At 41.6% G+C, this 21,212-nt stretch overlaps 1 long non-coding RNA gene across 1 annotated transcript; it reads left to right on the forward strand.

The window, feature by feature from the left end:
• The first annotated feature begins 343 nt into the window (after window positions 1–343).
• On the forward strand, window positions 344–1,667 carry LOC135546954 (uncharacterized). Its single transcript, XR_010456646.1, has 3 exons — window positions 344–590; window positions 881–947; window positions 1,186–1,667. It is a non-coding gene; the product is annotated as an uncharacterized LOC135546954 (long non-coding RNA).
• Window positions 1,668–21,212: the final 19,545 nt, after the last annotated feature.

A 21,212-nucleotide genomic window follows, 5' to 3' on the forward strand; every position in this document is an offset into this window, starting at 1 on the left:
CCCTTTCTTCCTATCTCTACAGTCTTACCTTGTATTCCGTTTCCTCCGGCCCTACTCTCTTTCCATGCTCCTCCCCTCTGGTATCTCTGTCCACCCTTTCTCCCCCATCCAGGACAGGATAAATGCTGCCAACTCCATCTTAGATATTGATTGTCTGTGTTTGCTGCTGGGCCTGCAGCTCTAAGTGGGTGAGGTAGACTAACCCAGCCCACTGGAGACACATATGGACAGGACATTAAGGACAAACTGACTTAATATGGCATTATGACATGAGCATGGAAGGGTGCTCATGATGACGTTCATGATGAGAATGAGAGGGAGGAGACAGAGGAGGAGCCTGTAGTGGAGCAGGTCAAGAGCTTTAAGTTCCTCGGGGTCCATATCAGTAAGGAACTATCATGGTCCAAACACATCAACACAGTTGTGAAGAGGGCACAACGCCTTTTAACCCTCAGGAGGCTGAAAAGAGTTGGTATCAGAGTCAGATCCTCAATTTGTTCTATAGCTACACCATTGAGAGCATCTTGACTGGCTGCATCACCAACTGGTATGGCAACTGCTTGGTATCCGACCACAAGTCGCTACAGAGGGTAATGCTTACATGATTCCATTACTACATGTGTTATTTCATAGTGTTGATGTCTTCACTATTATTCTACATTGTAGAAAATAGTAAAAATAAAGAAAAACCCTTGAATTGGTGTCCAAACTTTTGACTGGTACTATATATACATTTTTTTTTGCAATTCTTTTTCTTATTTATTAAACTCTGCATTGTTGGGAATGGGCTTGTAAGTAAGTATTTCTCAGTAAAGTCTACACCTGTTCTATTCGGTGCATACGACCAATACAATTTTATTTTATTTGTTTATAAGAGCAGGAGGATGATGGTGACGGATAGATATGGATGATACGCCAACTGTAGTTGCTTTTCTGTGGTAAACAAGGTAAATATGATGAATATCCAGATTCAGACAGAAATACATTCAATAATGTTTTCCATGCCTCTCGCTTGCTTTTAATTAATTTTTTCTCTCTCTCTGACCCTTTCTTGTTTCTCTACACCCTTCCGTCTGCTCTTTCCATCTTCTTTACATTGGTCCCTCTTGTCTTTGTTTTTCCTCTCTCTCTCTCTCTCTGTTCCCCCTTCCTCTCCCTCTGTCTCTTGTTTTCCCATGGTGGTAGTGCTGGTGTAATCCATACCTGGACGGCCGCCAAATGTGTCTGCAGACACCTGCGCCAGCCCTGATTTTCCCTCCTCCCCTCTCTCCTCCTGCTCTCTTCAGTCTCTTTGTATGTCAGTTGTTCTAACTGTGATTGGATATGTTTGTGCATTTATATACGTATTTGTACATGTTTGTGTATGTGCATGTGTGTGCATATGTGGGTATGTGTGTGTGTGTGTGTGTATGTGTGCATTGGCTGGTTAGAATGAGGCATGTGACTTCCTTGCAGTGTGTGTGCGTGTGACCTCAAGGTCAACCTGCCTTCGGTGTCAAGCGGGATTTAAATGTGATTGAATTTGAATTGAATGCAGGAGAACTCGATTACCGGTCTCCACTCCACTGTATTAATGGCTTGTTGTGACCTCCCAGTCTGTCTGGGACAAGGCAGGCCTATTGTTATGTGTTGGCTTGAATAAAGAGCACATTTGTTTTGGGTCCTTACACTGTGATTGTATTAAAGACTCCCATTGATTCAGATCAGTCAGTGTCTCACATCAGATATATCAGTCTAGATGACAGATTAGAAGAAAATGTCAGGGTGGTTACTGTGTATGTGTCCTTTCTATAATATGTACTGTACCTCTTCTCAGTATGAGCAAAAGTGGACGAACATCGTCTCACTATCATTTATGTTTTGCGGTTTCGAACCAGGGTGACACTTCATTTTTATTTTTATCTGACAGGCTTTTATTGATATTTCTCACTCAAACACAGTATATTTGTTGAAATAGCTGTATGTGTTTTTCCCAAGGTCTACCCGATAGCTCATATTGTATCTACTACCTGTAATCTCCATGTTATCAGTCACTCAACAGTCTCTGCAGGTTTTCCACGAGAGCTACTGGCCTATATGGCTGACTGCCTAAGTCTTTCTTCGGTATGAAAACAGCTGAAATAAGTGTAAAACAAATGTTACAGTGCGTAAGGTGGAAGCTGGCCGGCATGCTGTTCCGTGGCTGTGTGTTTGTCATCATGGTTACTGACAGAGTGGGTTATCGTTTGGGTGCGTTGTGGTTCTGGCACCCTACCACACTCCTCTCCTATCTCTCTCTGGAATGGCAGAGAAAATAAACTGCCAGTTACTATAATATGCCACGGCCAACTGACCGTGTGTGTGTGTTAATTATAGAGAGGAGAGTATTGTAAAAGGGATGCCCTCATTAACACACACACAAATGCACAAGGACACAAACACATACATCAACAAGAACATACACATATAAATTGCTGTCATTCAGGCTAGATGCACCAATACATCCGCTCCTGATAACTAAATGAGGTTTCAGTAACAACCTGCCCTTTCTTCTCCTAGAATGGTGTGTTCTGAGACAGGAACACTCTGTCTTTGTCTGTTTGCTGTGTGTGTGTGTCTGCATATGTGTGTGTGGGTTGAGCCTGGAAGCTGAGGGGCTGAGTAGTGTTCTTGTACCCTGTTGACAGATCTGAAGAACGCAGGGTGCCAGAGGAGGGAATGGAAACAGAACTCCAAATTAGCCCCAAGTTCAGCTGCATCACGTTCTGTTCCCGACCCCAGGAACACACACACATGCACACATGTACACATGAACACCAGTGGCGGTCTGTTCCATTTAAGATGAGGGAGGATTATTATTTTATGAACATGGGCTTATTTCTATTACAGCATTTTGGATGACTGTCATTCATATTGCATTCACCCAGCTCAATGTAACATCGATAGGTTTAGGCTACTACATGATACTTGAATTGTCCCTGTACCCATCATGAGGTTACTACAACCTAGCCTATGAATGAAAGTTTACAACATAGCTGCACAGGTTGAGAGAATTTACCGTAATCAAGGTGACAAACATTGACACATTCAATACTACGTTGCACACTAGCTGATATAGGGTGTAATCATTAGTGCAACAGTTGCAAATGAGAGTATGTTTATCCCCGCTTCGTTACGTTTGTTTCCATTTAAGAAACGTTTTCAACAGTATCGGCAGAATGATTGCACCCCTGATCACACACAAACATAGCATCCCTCTCTGTTTGAGCTGGGTGTTTGAGTAGGCTAAACTAACTAGCTGCATTTGATGCTATTTAAGTAAGTGAAAGTGAAAAAAGATATCCTATTAAATATCTCTCTCTTTCTCTCACTCTTGCTTCTCCTTCATTTTGGGAGAAGTTCAAACTGTTCAACTATTTTCTTTCTCTCTCTTTGAGTCAACTTCTCACTACATTTTATGCACTGCTGTGCTAGCTAGCTATAGCTTATGCTTTCAGTACTAGATTCATTCTCTTATCCTTTGATTGGATGGACAATATGTCAGTTCTTGCTGCAATAGCGCTGATAGGTTGGAGGACTTCCTCAGGAAGTTTTATAGAAGGGGGTGAGAACCATGCACCTCCTAGGTTTTGTATTGAAGTCAATGTACCCAGAGGAGGACAATAACTAGCTGTCCTCTGGTTACACCATGGTGCTACCCTACAGAGTGCTGCTGAGGCTACTGTAGACCTTCATTGCAAAACAGTGTGTTTTAATCAATTATTTGGTGACGTGAATATATTTAGTATAATTTTATCGAAAATGATTACTTTTTCAATGTTTCACTGTTTTTCTTAATGAAATTCACTGAGGAGGATGGTCCTCACCTTCCCCTGAGGATCCTCCACTGATGCACACATGCACACAGCTGCCAGCGCCCCATGGCAGAGCCTGGGTAGAGCAGGGTAAAAATAAACCTGTGCTTAACTCAACACCTTCTACTATACTAAGAGACAGAGATGACCTACAATTGGAAATGTCATCCTCTCACACAGCTGGAGCTGTTCAGGAAAATAAGCTATTTTGCTCTGATACTCCTGTTGTGGATTTCACATTCAGTACATAGTCAAAATAGGGTGCAGTAAAGGAACACACACAGACACACAAACAATAATGAGGAAGAAAAAAAGTGAAAAGAAAATTGACTCAGTTACTCCATAGGACATCCTCCTAAGAAGTCAACGTGCTGTTATTTGCCCAATGTTATCTCCTATCTAATACACACAGCCAGCCGTGACACGGGAGACAAACACCATACAGCCAGGTGATTCATTAGATGGCTTGACCTTTCCCCTCTCCTCTGACTTAGCCAATCATACAGTTGTTGCTGTTTTTCTTCAAAGACTGCCAACTCTGAACATTCCGTTCAGAAGAAATCCTTCTGTTGAGAAAGAACAGACACACAGGAAGAACAATACCTGGATGGAGGGAGAGAGAGAGAGACGACAAAGCAAAAAAACAAAATACCTGTCCACCATTCAGACGACCTGAAGCCTTTTCTAAAGCGAAGTGTTTTAAGCCCTGTTATCGCACAGTGGCACAGTGGTATAGGGAGCATCTAGAGTTCCGCCACAGAGAACAGCTACTACAGTGCTATGTGGAATGTTGTTTAGAAGTTAGATTGTGGAACAAGCGTTAGAATGCCATGTCATCCCACTTCTCCTCATAGTCATCGTGACTCACCACATACCATTTTAATTCTACACACAACAAGCCTATTACATAATACTGTATTTTATAATGACTTAATTGACCTAGTTTTCCTTTCAATTCCAAGTTGGTATATATGCCTGCCAACTTTGAAATATGATACAGCTGGTAGACTTAGATGGTATACAGTATACACACAACCAGTCATATATTTCAACATCCCAGGTAGCACTACTATGAAAACATAATTCTCTATAGATATAGATTTGTACTTTAGATATGAACTATTAATGTATCATTATTAAAAATAACCTGAATTAGTCCAAAAGTCCAAATGTGTTGGTTCTACTTTTCGCAATTAAGAAGCTTTTGTATTTTATTTAATTCCATTTCTCCTCCAAGTGTTGCTGAATCTCCTCTCTACCTCAGTTTGCTCCTCAATTTATGCAACTTGTTCGACAGCAAGGTAGCGAGTGATCCCTTCTATTTGATCATTATGTCAACAGTTCGGACTGGAAGGAAAAGTAGTGAAGACACTAATGAGTCTTTAACCAGTGTGTCATCACCTGCCTGTTGGCCCAACACTGACATTGGCCTACCGCTTTCTGTTTGGATTCTCCTGCTCCTGCCTTTGTGTTCTGTGTCCTGTGTCAACATTACGCCACTGACTTGACTTCTGCTTTTACCATAACACACACAACAGACAAGGTGAGCACTGTGTCAGTGTGTAGAAACAGCCCAGCAAGCACATAATGCTCGGAGAATCATACAGTATGTTTATTAGAGTGCGTGGTTGTCCTATGGTTATTTTGTATACAACCTCACAACGTTCTGGGAATGGTGCAGGGTAGTTGTTTGGCTTTGGTACATTCTCAGCACATTCAAGGAACTTGACAAAATAATGGTATTTTCTTGGCATTTCATTACTTTAACAGAATGTTTCCTAAAAGTTCAAACATGGTTCCATTTAATTACATTGTTGGTAATGTTCTAGGAATGTTCTACAACTGGTTTGAAATCGTGAATGTTCTCAAATAGCTCTGAGAATGTTAAGAAACAAAGTTCTCATGTGGGAATGTCATTACTTCAGCATAACATTTTCTGCAGATTTCCTCAGGGTTCTGAGTCATGTTCATTATAACCACAAGATACATTCCAAAACAAAACATACATTCCATTCTCAGCGTCAATAAAACTCTATCCTGTGTTCAGGTGTATTGGACGTGCCCAATAATTGGCCAAAACTGATCTTAATGAGTGCTTGTTTACATTTAGTATGGATAGGACCCTTCATCTCAATTACCGGCTAAGAAATGACATACCCAAATCTAACTGCCTGTAGCTCAGAACCTGAAGCAAGGATATGCATATTCATGACACTATTTGAAAGCAAACACTTTGAATATTGTGGAGGTGTGAATTTAAATGTAGTAGAATATAACACAATAGTGTAATGGCTTTCCTCCTCCTGAGGAGGAGTAGCAAGGATCGGACCAATAGGCAGCGTTGTAAGTGTCCATGATACTTTAATAATAACTGGACACGACTCAATACAAAAATAACAAAGTGAATGGAAACGAAAACCGAAACAGTCCTGAATGGTGACACAAACAACAAAACAGGAAACAATCACCCACGAAACACAGGTGGGAAAAGGCTACCTAAGTATGATTCTCAATCAGAGACAACTAACGACACCTGCCTCTGATTGAGAACCATACCAGGCCAAACACAACATAGAAAAACGAACATAGACAACCCAACCAACTCCAACTCACATCCTGACCATACTAAAACAAAGACATAACTAAAGAACTAGGGTCAGAACGTTACAGTACCCCCCCAAAGGTGGGGACTTCGGCCGCAAAACCTGAACCTATAGGGGTGGGTCTGGGTGTCTATCCGTGGTGGCGGCTCTGGTGCGGGATGTGGACCCCACTCCATCATAGTCTTTACCCGCTTCTTAACCTGCCTCCGTGGAGCCTTTCGAGCGGCGATCCTCGCCGCCGACCTTGTACTGGGGACCCTAGCAACGGGTCCTGAATGGACGGGAGATTCCGGCATCATGAGTTCGGAAAATTACGTGAAAATATTGAAGCAACATCTCAAGACATCCGTCAGGAAGTTAAAGCTTGGTCGCGAATGAGGTCTTCCGAATGGACAATGACCCCAAACACACTTCCAAAGTTGCGACAAAATGTCTTAAAGGACAACAAAGTCAAGGTATTGGAGTGGCCATCACAGAGCCCTGACCTCAATACTACAGAACATTTGCGGGCAGAACTGAAAAAGTGTGTGCAAGCAAGGAGGCCGACAAATCTGACTCAGTTACACCAGCTCTGTCAGGAGGAATGGACCAAAATTCACCCAAATTAACGTGGGAAGCTTGTTGAAGTCTACCCGAAATGTTTGACCCAAGTTAAACAATTTAATAGCAACACTACCAAATACAAATTGAGTGTATGTAAACCTCTGACCCACTGGGAATGTGATGAAATAAATAAAAGCTGCAATAAAGCGTTCTCTCTACTATTATTCTGACTTTTCACATTCTTAAAATAAAGTGCGGGTCCTAACTTACCTAAGACAGGGAATTTTTACTAGGATTAAATGTTAGTGATTATGAAAAACTGAGTTTAAATGTATTTGGCTAAGGTGTATGTAAACTTCCAACTTGGACTGTACATAATATTTAGTATGAAGTCTCCCAGGTGTCCCTCACGAGTTTGCCCAAATGTACCCAAGTGTCTTCCAAGTGGTCGAATTGGTCAATTGATACATTTTCAAGTGCATAACTATAGAGAACAAAAATGCAACGTTAACCTCTCTAGGGTATGTGGGACGCTAGCGTCCCATCTGGCCAACATCCAGTGAGGTTGCAGAGCTCCAAATTCAATTACAGAAATGCTCATTATAAACATTCAGAAAACGAAACATAGGTTTAAAGATTAACTTCTTGTTAAACCAACCACAGTGTCATATTTATAAAATGCTTTTTGGCGAAAGCATACCTAACCCAGAACGTACCTAGCCCAGAACATAGCCCAGTTGACAAATTATTACAAACAGTAACCAGCCAAGCAGAAGCGTTACAAAACTCAGAAATAGAGATAAAATTAATGCCTTACCATTGATGATCTTCATATGGTGGCAATCAGAAGACATTAATTTACTCAATAAATGTTCCTTTTGTTCAATGAAGTCTCTTTATATCCAAAAACCTCAGTTTTGTTAGTGCGTTTTCTTCAGTAATTCACAGGCTCAAACTCAGTCAAAACAATCACACAAAAAATCCAAATTGAAAAGTTCATAGAAACATGTCAAACAATGTTTATATTCAAGCCTCAGGTAGTTTTTTAGTCTAAACGATCTATAATATTTCAACCAGACAATAACGTCATCAATTTAAAAGGTAAACAAGAAATGCACATTCGCCTGTAAAAACTCTGCGTCATGTTAGGGTCCACTCGTTCAGACTGGTCTTACTCTCTTATTTATAAGAATACAAGCCTGAAACGATTTCTAAAGACTGTTGACATCTAGTGGAAGGCATAGGAACTGCAAATGGAGTCCTAAGTCAATGGATACCGTAATGGCATTGAATGGAAAACTACACACAAAAAAACTACTTCCTGAATGGATTTTTCTCAAGTTTGCGCCTGCTAAATCAGTTCTGTTATACTCACAGACACTATTTTAACAGTTTTAGAAATGTTAGAGTGTTTTCTATCCAAATCTACAATATGCATGTCATAACTTCTGGGCCCGAGTAGCAGGCCGTTTAATTTGGGCATAATTTTCATCCAAAATTCCGAATGCTGCCCCCTACCCTAGAGAGGTTAATAAAAAATGTATTTTACACACTCCCAGGAATGTCATACAAGATGGATCAATAGCTTTCCTACGTAAAAGGTACGAACAGGAGACTCGCCAAAAAACGCTTATACACTGCCTCCTAACACAGAAGTGAACTATTTAAGATAAGGGCCAAGCTGCCAACACTGATCTAACGTCATAAGTGCACACACCACAAACCACACAAACTATTTACACACTACTTAAAATTAGAATATTTAGAACACCCACGGCCTTCTACTCAAGATTGTGCTGCTGATGCCTAGTACCATAGCAGTCTCTTTCATCTGTGAAGCAGAGGGTAACACGATTTGTGAATACTGGAGCACATGACCACCTCTCTGGTATCCATCCACTTTACAAAGAGCAGGTCATCTTTACGAATCCTTCGCATGATACCCCTATCAGCCCTCTTAGGCATGTAGTTTACTTTTGTTTTGGGAAAACTCACTCTGTTCGGAAGAATGGTGCCACAAGACATTCTATGAGGGCACAGGGCAAGACCCAGATGCAGACAAGGGAGGCAGATGGTTCGAGTCTCTGATATTTACTATAATCCAAGGGGCAGGCAAGAGAATGGTCGTGGACAGGCAAAAGATCATAAACAAGGTCAGAGTCCAGGAGGCACAGAGTGGCAGCAGGCACGAGGTCAGGGCAGGCAGTATGGTCAGGCATGTGGGTTCAGAGTCAAGGCAGGCAAGGGTCAAAACCGTGAGAAGTAGCAAAAACAGAGATAAGAAAAAGAAGGATCACGGAAAAAACACACTGGTTGACTTGACAAACAAGACAAATTGGCATCAGACAAACAGGGAACATAGGAATAAGTACCCAGGGACTAATGGGGAAAACATGTTACACCTGGTGGTGGGTGGAGACAATCACAAAGACAGGTGAAACAGATCAGGGCGTGACACATTCAGGTCCTCAGGTCTATAGACAGGGTAGGGCTTGTGTAAAAGCCGTCCACAAACAGTTTGTAGCCCGTCCACAGCAGTGGAAAATACAATAATTCCATAACGGAATCGTAACTAACTCCCTTACCGGTGGCTGAGATGGATATGTCCTCGTAAACAAAACAATTCCAAGTGTATGCACGCACAGAATCATCCAAAACAAACAGTTTGTAACCCCAGTTTTTTTGTCATGTCAGGCATATATTGTTTGAGGCCAGTTCTAGCTTTTGAGGCAACCATCCTCTCATCTATGGAGAGGCTCTGGGCGGGCTGAAAATGGGTCTTGCAGGCCTCAACAATGCTGGAGTAGAGAGGTTTGATTTTGCAGAGCCTATCAAAGATTGCTATGCCAGTCTTCTTCTCATTGTCATCGTCAGCATGTGGGTCACTGATGTGAAGCGCCCGCGAGATCGTCAGAAACCTGTTAAAAAATATGGCAGTGGTGGGAAAAGGCATTTGGTAGAGTCTTGAGTGACCAGTGAGATGTAACAGTATAGGTTTTGGATAGAAATGGGCTTTCGTGCCTCTTTCTGGAGGAACCAGTTCTTATGTTTGAACAAGTGGGGGGGTGGAGGACTTGAATGTGGTCTCTTTGGAGTTGCCTAGAAAGTCAGCATCCCATTGTTGCTTCTTCACTGTTGACTTTGAGACTGGTGTTTTGCGGGTACTATTTAATAAAGCTGCCAGTTGAGGACTTGTGAGGCATCTGTTCTCAAACTAGACACTCTAATGTACTTGTCCTCTTGCTCAGTTGTGCACCAGGGCCTCCCACTCCTCTTTCTATTCTGGTTAGAGACAGATTGTGTTGTTCTGTGAGGGGAGTAGTACACAGCGTTGCACTAGATCTTCAGTTTCTTGGCATTTTCTCACATGGAATAGCTTTCATTTCTCAGAACAAGAATAGACTGACAAGATTCAGAAGAAAGGTATTTGTTTCTGGCCATTTTGAGCCTGTAATCAAACCCACAAATGTTGATGCTCCAGATACTCAACTAGTCTAAAGATGGACAGTTTTATTTCTTCTTTAATCAGAAAAACTGTTTTCAGCTGTGCTAACATACTTGCAAAAGGGTTTTCTAATGATCAATTAGCATTTTAAAATGCTAAACTTGGATTAGCTACCACAACGTGCTATTGGAACACAGGAGTGATGTTTGCTGATAATGGGCCTCTGTCTGTATGTAGATATTCCATAAAAATCTGGATTTTCCAGCTACAATAGTAATTTACAACATTAACAATGTCTACATTGTACTTCTGATCAATTTGATATTATTTTAAAGGACAAAAAATGTTATTTTCTTACAAAAAAAAAACAAGGACATTTCTAAGTGACCCCAAACTTTTGAAAGTTAGTGTATCTATAAACATTTATATAGAGTACTATAATTTTCCACACCCTGATCTGTTTCACTTGTCTTTGTGATTGTCTCCACCTCCCTCCATGGGTTGCCCATCTTCCCCATTATCCCCTGTGTATTTATACCTGTGTTCTCTGTTTGTCTATTTTCAGTTCTTCTTGTTTGTCAAGTCATCCAGCGTTTTTGTTTCTCATCTCCTGCTTTTGTGAGTCTCTCTTTTCTCATCTTCCTGGTTTTGACCCCTGCCTGTCCTGGCTAAGAGCCCGCCTGCCTGACCACTCGTTCTGCCCTGGGCCTGCCTGTGGTCCGGTATCGTTGCCCCACCTTTGGTTAACTGGTTCCTGCCTGCCTTGACCTGTCTATTGCCTGCCCCTGTTGGATTATTAAACCATTGTTAATTTGACGTTGTCTGCATCTGGGTCTTACCCTCACACCTGATAATAATGAAATATGTGGACCAGTAGGCAATAAGACACTCAAAAACCACAGCATGTCATAGCCAACATAACATACAAATAGGCTTACATTGTATGCCTCAGGGTTCTATATATATATATATCACTCAAAGAAAATATCTCGAATGAAAACGTATTTTACTTTGTATACTTGGACTTCAATTTAGCTTTTTCGCTCGTAGTAACCATGTTTTACTTTTTCATTTTTGAGAAAAGTTTGTAGAAGAGAACGAACCGCTGCGTAACGTAAACTACTGTGCGTCCTGTTTGCTTTCACCTGAGAATGAACACTGTTGCGCACAGCTCTAGCATGACTGCTGTTTGTCGTACAAAAGGTGTTCACATACTACTGGAAATCCCAGCTCATTGGCTATCTAGCTAGCTATGATTCAAAACGATGGGTGGTCATTGAACAAAGACACTGTCAATAAAGTGAATACCACTCGTCTCATTGGTGCGTAATGATGGTTGACCTTCATGGGCTAATTGACATGTTGTGTAGGTAATAAGTAATTTAGAATGATGAAACCAGCTTGGTAGCATTTTAGATTGTCTATGGATTGAACGTGACTGTGTTAAATAACGTTTTGCCGATTAGATTTCATAAATTGTTTTGTTGTTGAAAGAGTTGGAATTCATGCAAAACGCTGTATACAACATGGATCGCGCTAAGATATAAAATGTATTTTATCAAACAAACTAAGCTACATTTTATCTCTGGGACTCTCTGAATGACAATACAGAGCAAGATTACTGAATGTAAGTACATTATGTATCAAACCAGTTGCCTTGATAAAAATGTTTTTTAGCTGTGCACTATCCTCAAACAATAGCACCCCCCCCCCCTGCTGTAATAGCTATTGTAAATTGGTCACTGCAGTTAGTTAAAAGAAAACATGGCATGCTAGCTCCATCCTAGTAGCGCTGTGGGCAAATTCCATGGATAAGGAACAGGTCATAGGTTTGAATCTCACTGACATATTGCCACATAAACCTATAACCTATAATTTCAGGGAACCATAGTAAAATGTTCCCAGAACCTCCCTGCAACAAATAATGTACGTTGCCAGAACTGGCAAAATGTTCCCTTCTGTTCTCAGAACGTTTAAAAAACATTACGTTTTACTGGTCAGGAAACATATGGCTTTATTCCATGAACCAATGGGAAACCAAAAACCTACATTCCCACAACTTCCAAGGAACCAAATGTGCTAGCAGGGCCACCACATAGAAAATATGCATATGCATAGTCGCATTGATCCATTGTTGTCAATATGAGATGTACACAGAGTGAGATGTACACAGAGTAAAGTTTTGATCAACAATGATTCAGATACACCATCTCAAATGCCAAATAAAATGTTATTGGTCACATATATTTAGAAGATGTCATTACGGGTGTAGCAAAATGCTTGTTCCTAGCTCCAACAATGCAGTAATATCTAACAATTCACAACAATACATACAAATCACACAAATCTCAAAGTAAAATAATGGAATTAAGAAATATATAAATATAAGGACGGCAGGGTAGCCTAGTGGTTAGAGTGTTGGACTAGTAACCGGAAGGTTGCAAGTTCAAATCCCCGAGCTGACAAAGTACAAATCTGTTGTTCTGCCCCTGAACAGGCAGTTAACCCACTGTTCCTAGGCCGTCATTGAAAATAAGAATTTGTTCTTAACTGACTTGCCTAGTAATTAAAGGTAAAAAAAAATAATGTTAGAGTGGCATTGACTGTCTGGCAATCATTATAGCAGTTTCATGGCTGAAGTCTGTTCTGTTTGTGAGTAGGTCTACCAACAAAGTCAAACTAACAGTGAACTGAGACTGGTATTGGATCGTAGGTACTTTATCCTCATTGACCCACAGAGGAAGAGAAAGCACATGGGAAAACTATGGAAGCAGGCAGACAGTATTGAACAGACAGTGCATCACCTCGTGTGTGTGTGTGTGTGTGTGTGTGTGTGTGTGTGTGTGTGTGTGTGTGTGTGTGTGTGTGTGTGTGTGTGTGTGTGTGTGTGTGTGTGTGTGTGTGTGTGTGTGTGTATTCAACAGACAGTGCATCACCTAGCTGCTAGACAACTGCCTTGTGATACGCCTGCTGAATACTAATGTGTTGGAGTCACTGAGGAACTAACCTCGTCCCCAGGCTCGAATTGCTGGCGCATAGACAGAGAGAGAGCCGGCTGATGGAGGAGATTACAGAGGGACAGAACATTTTGACGGCACGGGGAAGAGGAAGAGAATGAATTGGTACATTCCCAGACACTACCGATCCCCAGTGTCCTACCCATAACTACCGATAAAGAGAGAGAGCGAGAAAGTGAAAGACAAAAAAAGACAGAGAGACATAGAGAGATAGAATGAGAATAAGAGAGAGAGACAGCATAAAACGTTTTGTCATAAATCCACACACACACTCCAGCTAGTGATATTCAGATTGGTGAATGAATTCCTGAATAAACAGATATTGTAAATAGACTTTACACTCAGGTATTTTCAAATTCTCAAATGAGTCAAGCCAGTAGATTTCCCTCCTTAAGGACTGCTATGCTTTCATTAACACACACACTGAACACTCATGCCTCTCTTTCAATGAAATTAGAATGGAATTGAAGACTGAAATGAAAGTGTGTGTGTCTTTGTATTTCTGCCTAGGTTTACATGCACTTCAGGCATGAGTGTGTGTGGATTTATGTGCATGTGTGAGTGGATTCTTTCTCTCAGATACGATTGCAGTGCCATTAAAAGGTGCAAATAATTTCCGATATCTGTGCTTAGTGAGGGTATGGTGGAACTGATATATCACTGGCTGTGTGACGTTCCTCTCTGCATTAATTGGATGGAGGACGGGTCAGAGAACACATTGATATCACTATCTAATATAAAATCAAATTGTATTTTTCATATGAACCGAGTACAACAGGTGTAGATTTTACAGTGAAATGCTTACTTACAAGCCCTAAACCAACAATGCAGTTTTAAGAAAAAAAGAAAAAAAAGAAAGAATAATAATTAAGAGCAGCAGTAAATAGAAATAGCGAGGCTATATACAGGAGGTACCGGTACAGGGTCAATGTGCGGGGGCACCGGTAAGTCGAGGTAATTGAGGTAATAAAGTTGAAGTCGTAAGTTTACATACACTTAGGTTAGAGTCATTAAAACTCATTTTTCAACCACTCCACAAATTTCTTAGTTTTGGCAAGTCGGTTAGGACATGTACTTTGTGCATGACACAAGTCATGTTTCCAACAATTGTTTACAGACAGATTATTTCACATACAAATCACTGTATCACAATTCCAGTGGGTCAGAAGTTTACATACACTAAGTTGACTGTGCCTTTAAACAGCTTGAAAAATTCCAGAGAATTATGTCATGGCTTTAGATGCTTCTGATAGGCTAATTGACATAATTTTTAAGTCATTTGGAGGTGTACCTGTGGATGTATTTCAAGGCCTCCCTTCAAACTCAGTGCCTCTTTGCTTGACATCATGGGAAAATCAAAATAAATCAGCCAAGACCTCAGAAAAATAATTGTAGACCTCCACAAGTCTGGTTCATCCTTGGGAGCAATTTCCAAACGCCTGAAGGTACCATGTTTATCTGTACAAACAACAGTACGCAAGTATAAACACCATGGAACCACACAGCCGTCATACCACTCAGGAAGGAGACACGTTCTGTCTCCTAGAGATAAACGTACTTTGATGCGAAAAGTGCAAATCAATCCCAGAACAACAGCAAAGGATGTTGTGAAGATGCTGGAGGAAACAGGTACAAAAGTATCTATATCCCCAGTAAAACGAGTGAAAGGACGCTCAGCAAGGAAGAAGCCACTGCTCCAAAACCGCCATAAAAAAAGACAGACTACGATTTGCAACTGCACATGGTGACAAAGATCGTAAATAGAACTGTTTGGCCATAATGACCATTGTTATGTTTGGAGGAAAACTGGGTGAGGCTTGCAAGTAGAAGAACACCATCTCAACCGTGAAGCACGGGGGTGACAGCATCATGTTGTGGGGGTGCTTTGCCTCAGGAGGGACTGGTGCACTTCACAATATAGATGGCATCATGAGGCAGGAAAATTATGTGGATATATTGAAGCAACATATCAAGACATCAGTCAGGAAGTTAAAGCTTGGTCGCAAACAGGGTCTTCCGATTGGACAATGACCGAAGCATACTTCTAAAGTTGTGGCAAAATGGCTTAAGGACAAAAAAGTCAAGGCAATGGAATGGCCATCACAAAGCCCTGACCTCAATCCTATAGAAAATTAGTGGGCAGAACTGAAAAGGCATGTGCAATCAAGGAGGCCTACAAACCTGACTCAGTTACACAAGCTCTGTCAGGAGGAATGGGCCAAAATTCGCCCAACTTATCGTGGGAAGCTTGTGGGCAACCTGAAATGTTAGACCCAAGTTAAACAATTTAATCGCAATGCTACCAAATACTAATTGAGTGTGTGTAAACTTCTGACCCCCTGGGAATGTGATGAAATAAATAAAAGCTGAAATAAATCGTTCTCTCTAGTATTATTCTGACTTTTCACATTCTTAAAATAAAGTGGTGATCCTAATTGACCGAAGACAGGGAATTTTTACACAGATTAAATGTCAGGAATTGTGAAAAACTGAGTTTAAATGTATTTGGCTAAGGAGTATGTAAACTTCCGACTTCAACTGTATGTACATGTAGGTAGAGTTATTAAAGTGACTATGCATAGATAATAACAGATAGTCTGGGTAGCCAGTTAATTAGATTTTCAGGAGTCTTATGGGTTGGGGGTAGAAGCTGTTAAGAAGCCTCTTGGACCTAGACTTGGCGCTCCAGTACCGCTTTCCGTGCGGTAGCAGAGAGAACAGTCTATGACTAGGGTGCTGGATTCTTTGAACATTTTTAGGGACTTCCTCTGACACCGCCTGGTATAGAGGTCCTGTATGGCAGGGTGCTTGCCCCAGTGATGTACTGGGCCATACGCACTACCCTCTGTAGTGCCTTGCGGTCGGAGGCTGAGCAGTTGCCATAACAGGCAGTGATGCAACCAGTCAGGATGCTCTCGATGGTGCAGCTGTAGAACCTTTTGAGGATCTGAGGACCCATGTCAAATCTTTTCAGTCTCCTGAGGGGGAATAGGTTTTGTTGTGCTCTCTTCATGACTGTCTTGGTGTGCTTGGACCATGTTAGTTTGTTGGTGATATGGACACCAATGAACTTGAAGCTTTCAACCTAGTCCACTACAGCCCCGTCAATGAGAATGGGGGCATTCCCGTCCTCCTTTTCCAGTAGTCCACAATCATCTCCTTTGTCTTGATCACCTTGAGGGAGCGGTTGTTGTCACTGCACCACACGGTCAGGTCTCTGACCTCCTCCCTATAGGCTGTCTCGTCGTTGTCGATGATCAGGCCTACCATTGTTGTGTCATCTGCAAACTTAATGATGGTGTTGGAGTCATGCCTGGCCTTGTAGTCATGAGTGAACAGGGAGTACAGGAGGGGACTGAGCACGCACCCCTGAGGGGCATCACGTTGAGGATCAGCGTGGCGGATGTGTTGTTACCTACCCTTACAACCTGCCGGCGGCCCATCAGGAAGTCCAGGATCTAGTTGCAGAGGATGGTTTTCCGTCCCAGGGTCCTTAGCTTAGTGATGAGATTTCAGGGCATCATGGTGTATAATGCTGAGCTGGAGTCAATGAATAGCATTCTCACATAGGTCTTACTTTTGTCCAGGTGTGAAAGCGCAGTGTGGAGTGCAACAGAGATTGTATCATATGTGGATATGTTGGGGCGGTGGGTCTAGTGTTTCTGGGACAATGGTGTTCATGTGACTCATGACCAGCCTTTCAAAGCACTTCATGGCTGCAGAAGTGAGTGCCACGGGTCGGTAGTCATTTAGGCAGGTTACCTTAGGGTTTTTCGGCACAAGGATTATGGTGGTCTGCTTGAAACATGTTGGTATTACAGACTCAGACAGGGAGAGGTTGAAAATGTCAGTGCAGACACTTGCCAGTTGGTCAGAGCATGCTCGCAGTACACATCCAGGTAATCTGTCTAGCCCTGCCTGCAGCCTTTTGAATGTTGACCTGTTCCAGAACGGCCTCAAAGTGAGCATTGCCTCAAAGCGAGTAGTTTAGCTCATCTGGTAAGCTCGTATCACTGGGCAGCTCTCGCCTGTGCTTCCCTTTGTAGTCTGTAATAGTTTGCACAGCCAACGAGCATCAGAGCCAGTGTAGTACCATTCGATCTTAGTCCTGTATTGATGCTTTTCTTGTTTGATGGTTTGCCTGAGGGCATAGTGGGATTTATTATAAGCTTCAGCTCAGTACGGATGTTGCCTGTATTCCATGGCTTCTGGTTGGGTTATGTATGTACAGTTACAGTGGGGTCTACGTCACCGATGCACTTATTGATAAAGCCAGTGACTAATGTTGTGTACTCCTCAATGCCATCGGAAGACTCCCGGAACATGTTCCAGTCTGTGATAGCAAAACAGTCCTGTAGATTAGCATCTGCTTCATCTGATCACTTTTTTATTGACCGAGTCACTGGTGCTTCCTGCTTTAATTTGAGCTTGTAAGCAGGAATCAGGAGGTTAGAATTATGCTCAGATTTGCCAGTTGGAGGGCGAGTGAGGTAGTAGGTGCCAGATGCACCTGTTTGTGTCAAGAACTGCAACGCTGCTGGGTTTTTCAAGCTCAACAGTTTCCTGTGTGTATCAAGAATGGTCCACCACCCAAAGGACATCCAGTCAATTTGACACAACAGTGGGAAGCATTGGAGTAAACATGGGCCAGCATCACAGTGGAAAACTTTAGACACATTGTAGAGTCCAATTGAGGCTGTTCCTAATACAGTTAGTGTAGAGGCCACCCAGCCAGTGTAGTATGAGATAAATAGTAATGTGATCCAGTATAATCTCAGCCTGGGGACAGCCATTACATTGACCAAGGAAACATGTTGGTTAACTGCCCAGCATGGCAACATGAGAGGGATTTATGTTGTCTATACTGTAGTTGCATGCAGAGAAGGAGCCCTGGAAGAGCATAGACTTTGGGTGGCTATATATAATGTACAATCTGGAATTGCTTATTAAATTTCCGCCAGGAATACTCCTTTAGAATATTGGACATGTAATATAGCACCATGTGTGTGTGTGTGTGTTCTGAAAGAGTAGACAGGAGGTGTGTGTGTGCAACATTATCAAACAGGCTGTGTTAGAAATCCATGGAACAATGGCTCCTGCTGTTTTGTGTTTCTGAGGCCTGTGTGTGTGTGTGTGTGTGTGTGTGTGTGTGTGTGTGTGTGTGTGTGTGTGTGTGTGTGTGTGTGTGTGTGTGTGTGTGTGTGTGTGTGTGTGTGTGTGTGTGTGTGTGTGTGTGTGTGTGTGTGTGTGTGTGTGTGTGTGTGTGTGTGTGTGTGTGTGTGTGTGTGTGAGGAATGATTCCGCCCCAGTGTCAGACATGGTTACATACATTTTAGGAATTGATGGGAACTGGGAGTTAATTGGAATGCTTTAAAGGGATAGCCCCCCTTTTTCAATTTTCGCCTAAAATGACATACCAAAATCAAACTGCCTTGTAGCTCAAGTTTGTGGAAATGTGGAAAAGTTTGTGGAAATGTGAATTGAATGTAGGAGAATATAACACAGTAGATCTGGAAGAAGACAATACAATGAAAAAAACAACTGTTTTTCTTCCTTTCTACCACCATCTTTGAAACGCAACAGAAAGGTTCCAAATCTAGCCATCACTCTGGTTGTAATTCCGATGGTGTCCACAAGTTAGCATCAGTGTATGTCCCCCTGGTACAAATCATGAAGGAGACATTTACATTCACATTACATTTTTCTGTAAGAATATCTTCAAATCTGTATAGTTGAACTTTTCCAGTATTAGTATCCATATCATAAGTTCAATATTTACAAAACACCTAGTTTTCATAACTTCATAACTCTCCATATTCTTATAATTTTAGTCCAAAAGGGAAAGGCTTGATGCTGCACAACGTTAGCAGCAACATTTTGCGACAGATACTGGGTTTCTGACTCCCGTAAAGCCCAGCTCATTGGCTATCTAGCTAGCTTTGTTTGACCCGATTGGTGCTTATTTGACAAAGTTAGAGTCGTTCAAGTGAAGACCGCCCGCGACATTGGTGTGCCATGAAGGCGTCACTATCTGACCAAATTTGGTGTCCTATAGGTATCTTAATGATATAGTGAAGTCTGGTTACATCCTAGGATCTCTGAGGAAGAAATATGAATGTGATTTGACTGTTTGAAACAATGTTCAGGGTTAGATTTTCACAGATTCCATTCGTTACAAATTGAACGAGTGGAAATACAAAATCGGTTATGCATGCTTTATGGACCTTTCTAGAACATGAAAAATTATTTTATCTAACAAAATGACACTTCATGTTATCTCTAGGACCTTTGGATGATAAATCAGAGCAAGATTTCAGAACAAAATAGATGGCATCATGAAGGAGGAAATTATGTGGATATATTGAAGCAACATCTCAAGACATCAGTCAGGAAGTTAAAGCTTGGTCGCAAATGGGGTCTTCCAAATGGACAATGACCCAAGCACAGTTGTGGCAAAATGACTGCACTGTCCAAATGTCGATATAGGACTTGTTTTACTGTAAATGTAGATACTTTGTACCTGTTTCCTCCAGCATCTTCACAAGTTCCTTTGCTGTTGTTCTGGGATTGATTTGCACTTTTCGCACCAAAGTACAGACAGAACGTGTCTCCTTCCTGAGTGGTATGACGGCTGTGTGGTCCCATGGTGTTTATACTTGTGTACTTTTGTTTGTAAAGATGAACATGGTACCTTCAAGCGTTTGGAAATTGCTCCCAAGGATGAACCAGACTTGTGAAGGTCTACAATTATTTTTCTGAGGTCTTGGCTGACTTCTTTTGATTTTACCATGATGTCAAGCAAAGAGGCACTGAGTTTGAAGGTAGGCCTTGAAATACATCCACAGGTACACCTCCAATTGACTCAAATGTTGTCAATTAGTCTATCAGTCAGAAGCTTCTAAAGCCTTGACATTATTTTCTGGATTTTTCCAAGTTGTTTAAAGGCACAGTCAACAAGTGTATGTAAACTTCTGACCCACTGGAATTGTGATACAGGGAAATAATATGTCTGTAAACAATTGTTGGATGTTGTCATGTTGGATGTTGTCATGCACAAAGTAGATGTCCTAACCGACTTGCCAAAACCATAGTTTGTTAGCAAGAAATTTGTGGAGTGGTTGAAAAACGAGTGGCTCCAACCTAAGTGCATGTAAACTTCTGACTTCAACTGTAGATAGGAGGTGGCCAGTAATAAAAAGGATGTGTACTTCCCCACTCTCTCTCTCTTCTCTTTTGCTCTCTCTCTTCCTCTCCAATCAGTCCCTATCTCTCCTCTCTTCTCTTTTGCTCTCTCTCCTCCTCTCCAATCAGTCCCTATCTCTCCTCTCTTCTACTTTCTCATTAAGACACTACCTCGACTGTTAATTAGATCCCTCATGACTCCTAGCTGGGAAAATTAGGAGATTTAATTAGCTGGCAAGTGCTTGATTAAAATCTTGGAGATCTGTGGATCTTCATATTATATGTTGGGAAAGGTGTTTGTTGATGGAGCCTCATTCAATCCTATAGAGCTTGGTCTAATCCAGTCAGACAGGCCTTATCAAACCCAACGTCTATACATCTAGAATGTGCCAGAGGAAATGCAAGGGTGTTTCCTACAAATTTCCGCTCCTCATCTCAGAAAATGTGGATTGATGGCAGTCTTGTTGGGAAACTGAAGGAGAGAGTTTCTGCTTATAAACACGGCAAGGAGACCGGGGACAATTGTATGGTGAAACAGTACAAATACGACCTACACAGATTCATCAAGATGGTGAGACACACGTATGTA

Source organism: Oncorhynchus masou, chromosome 10 (genome assembly GCF_036934945.1).
Source record: "Oncorhynchus masou masou isolate Uvic2021 chromosome 10, UVic_Omas_1.1, whole genome shotgun sequence".
Taxonomy (NCBI): domain Eukaryota; kingdom Metazoa; phylum Chordata; class Actinopteri; order Salmoniformes; family Salmonidae; genus Oncorhynchus; species Oncorhynchus masou.